Source organism: Glycine soja, unplaced genomic scaffold, assembly GCF_004193775.1.
Source record: "Glycine soja cultivar W05 unplaced genomic scaffold, ASM419377v2 tig00008399_1_pilon_240902_268061, whole genome shotgun sequence".
NCBI lineage: Eukaryota > Viridiplantae > Streptophyta > Magnoliopsida > Fabales > Fabaceae > Glycine > Glycine soja.
This window is the reverse complement of record NW_021143647.1, coordinates 1-3853: the sequence shown is the minus strand read 5'-3', so window position 1 is coordinate 3853 and position 3853 is coordinate 1. Positions and strand designations below refer to the sequence as shown.

Here is a 3853-nt window from a genome sequence, read left to right as displayed (position 1 = left end):
ATCTCCAAGTCAAACTCTTGGAGCCCGAGCATCCATCGGATCAACCTAGGCTTAGAATCAGCCTTCTTCAACAAGTACTTTAGAGCTGCATGGTCAGTATAAACAATAATGCGAGTACCAAGCAAATAAGATCGAAATTTTTCAAGAGCAAAAACTATGGCTAGAAGCTCCTTCTCAGTAGTAGTATAATTTGCTTGGGCAGCATCTAAAGTCCTAGAAGCATAATATATCACCCTGGGCAATTTATCAATTTTCTGAGCAAGGACAGCCCCCAATGCATAATTTGATGCATCACACATAAGCTCAAAAGGGGCTGTCCAATCGGGTGCCTGGATGATGGGGGTGGTAGTCAACGCTCTTTTGAGGATATCAAAAGCCTCTTTGCATCTGTCATTAAAGTCAAACTCCACCTCCTTTTGCAACAAGTTGGACAGTGGAAGGGCTACTTTGCTAAAATCCCTTATAAAGCGCCTGTAGAATCCTGCATGACCAAGAAAAGATCGCACCTCTCGCACACAAGAGGGGTAAGGCAATTGTGAAATAACAGAAATTTTTGCAGGATCTACTTCAATGCCCTTATTGGAAATAATGTGGCCTAAAACTATACCTTTCTCAACCATAAAATGACATTTTTCAAAATTTAGAACAAGGTTAGTTTCAATGCATCTATTCAAAACTTTTTCCAAACTATTCAAACAACCATCAAAAGAGGATCCATATACAGTGAAATCATCCATAAACACCTCTATGCAATTTTCTAAAAAATCACTGAAAATACTAATCATGCACCGCTGGAAGGTACCAGGGGCATTGCACAGGCCGAAAGGCATCCTCCTATAAGCAAAAGTGCCGAAGGGGCAGGTGAATGTGGTCTTTTCCTGATCCTCAGGAGCAATAGTAATTTGCATATAACCAGAAAAACCATCAAGGAAACAGTAGTGGGATTTACCTGCCAGGCGTTCAAGCATCTGGTCAATGAATGGCAGGGGAAAATGGTCCTTTTTGGTAACCTGGTTCAGCCTCCTATAGTCAATGCAGACTCTCCAACTGTTCTGCACCCGAGTAGGAATCAGCTCCCCCTTCTCATTTCTGATCACTGTGAGGCCAGTCTTTTTCGGGACTACCTGGACGGGACTCACCCATTGGCTGTCGGAGATAGGATAAATGATTCCAGCTTGCAAAAGCTTGGTTATCTCCTTCTTCACTACATCAAGAATCACCGGGTTGAGTCTTCTCTGTGGCTGTCTTACTGGTTTAGCTCCATCCTCTAAATTTATTCGATGCATACATGTGGATGGGCTAATACCAGGAATGTCCGCCAGGGTCCAGCCTATAGCCTTCTTATGCTTCTTGAGAACTGACAACAACTTCTCCTCTTGCTCATCAGCAAGGGAGGCAGATATAATCACTGGAAAACTCTTGCTATCATCCAAGTAAGCGTATTTTAAATTTGATGGCAGAGGCTTCAATTCTGGTGTGGTCGGCTGGACAGTGGTAGAAGGAGATGGTTTCTCAGCCTTGACCTCATAAAGAAAGTCAGAGGTATGTGTACTTCCTGAAACATGGTTAGTCCTATCTGACTCTATAAAATCAATCTCAAGAGGTAAAACACCACCACCAGGCATGCAATCAATATCACTCTCAGATTCACTCTCAGCATCAAATTCAGACATATGATCAAGTACAATTTCAGACTCAATGCATGAAGAGTGAGAGGCATGCAGATTAGAATAAAGATCAGTCATGTATTCATCAACAACATGGTCAATTATTTCAGCACGAAATACAGAAAGATCTTCAGATGGGTATTTCATAGCATCCAGAATATTAAAATGAACAGTTATATCACCAAACTCCATAGACAGTGTGCCTGCATAAACATCTATCTTAGTTCTAGCAGTTTTCATAAAGGGTCTGCCTAGAATGATGGGAACTGATCCTTGAGAAAATCCATCTTCCATATTCAAGATATAAAAATCAACAGGGAAAATCAATTCACCAACTCTAACTAAGACATCTTCTATGAAACCAACAGGATAGGCAACACTTCTATTAGCTAAATGAATTACCACATCAGTTGACTGCAAGGGACCTAGAGATAGAGAATTAAAAATAGACAGAGGCATAACACTAACAGAAGCTCCTAAATCTAGCATGGCATTGTCAAACTTACTATTCCCTATGATACAAGGTATGCTGAATGTACCTGGATCTTTGCATTTTTCAGGAATTTGAGGAACAGATTTACCAATCAATGCGGAGACATTTCTGCCCATGCTAATCCGTTCACTTCCTTTAAGCTTCCGCTTATTAGTGCACAGCTCCTTCAAGAATTTGGCATATCTTGGAATTTGCTTTATTGCATCCAACAGAGGTATGTTTACCTCTACCTTTCTAAACGTTTCCAAGATCTCTTTCTCTGCCTCTTCCATTTTTTTGTTGGAAACTGCTCTTGGAGGGAATGGAAGAGGGGGAATGTGCTACTTCTGCAAATCAGAATTACCTGTGGAAGAAGATTCACCTGCACAGAAATTGTTAGGTAAATTTTTGTCATCACCTTTTTCTGGAATAGAGTGAAGTTTGGCAGGTTCATTTGCAGATGAGGAAGGTGCTACGGGTTGAGGTCCTTGACATTGCTTTCCCGACCTCAATGAAATGGCACTGACATTTTTGGGGTTTTGGACAGCTTGAGAAGGCAGCTTGTCAGAATTCTGGGACTGTTGTTGATTCAATTGAGTAGCTAATTGTCCCATCTGATTGGTTAAGCTCTGAATGGAGGCTCTGGTCTCTTGCTGAAACTGCATGTTCTGCATAGTCATTTGCCTCACAAGTTCTTCGAGGGAAGGTTGTGGAGGGGCCTCAACTGTTGGCTGTTTCTGGGGTTGTTGCTGTTGTTGGATTGGTGGAGGAATGTATGGTCTGCTTGGGCCAGCAGCATTTTGGAAGGAAGGAGCAGGCTGCTGTTGTTGTTGAGGGCTGGACCATCTGAGGTTAGGGTGATTCCTCCATCCAGGGTTGTATCTGTTGCTGGAAAGGTCATAATTGTTCTGCTGTGGTTGATTTTGCTGCTGAGGTTGAGGAGGTCTATTGTAAATATTTGCAGCATAAGCTTCAGGCTGCTCAATTGCTCCAGGATGCTGCATGGAAGGGCAAAGGTCTGTATGGTGGTCAGCAGAGGAGCACAAACCACAAACCCTTGTGACAGGTACAGATTTCTGATTCAAGGCCAGCTGGGTTACCAAGTTGACCAACGCATCCAGTTTGCCTTCAAGCTTCTTAGTTTCAGATGATGCAGATGGGTTTGTAGCTACCTCATGCACTCCTCTAATGACTATGGCATCATTTCTGGCACTAAACTGCTGGGAGTTGGAGGCCATCTTCTCAATTAAATTTCTGGCTTCAGCAGGAGTCATGTCTCCAAGGGCTCCACCACTGGCAGCATCTATCATACTTCTCTCCATATTACTGAGTCCTTCATAAAAATATTGGAGAAGAAGCTGTTCTGAAATCTGATGGTGGGGGCAACTTGCACATAGTTTCTTAAATCTCTCCCAGTACTCATACAGGCTCTCTCCACTGAGTTGTCTAATACCTGAGATATCCTTCCTAATGGCTGTGGTCCTGGAAGCAGGGAAATTTTTTTCTAAGAATACTCTCTTAAGGTCATCCCAGCTCGTGATGGACCTTGGAGCAAGGTAATACAGCCAGTCCTTTGCCACTCCCTCTAATGAATGAGGAAAAGCCTTCAGAAATATGTGATCCTCTTGGACATCTGGGGGTTTCATGGTAGAGCAGACAATGTGAAATTCTTTCAAATGTTTGTGCGGGTCTTCACCTGCAAGGCCATGAAACT

General features: G+C 42.7%; 1 non-coding gene across 1 annotated transcript; it reads left to right on the top strand.

Annotated features, from left to right (window-relative positions):
* The first annotated feature begins 3507 nt into the window (after window positions 1-3507).
* On the top strand, window positions 3508-3614 carry LOC114404215. The gene has a single exon (XR_003664860.1). It is a non-coding gene; the product is annotated as a small nucleolar RNA R71 (small nucleolar RNA).
* Window positions 3615-3853: the final 239 nt, after the last annotated feature.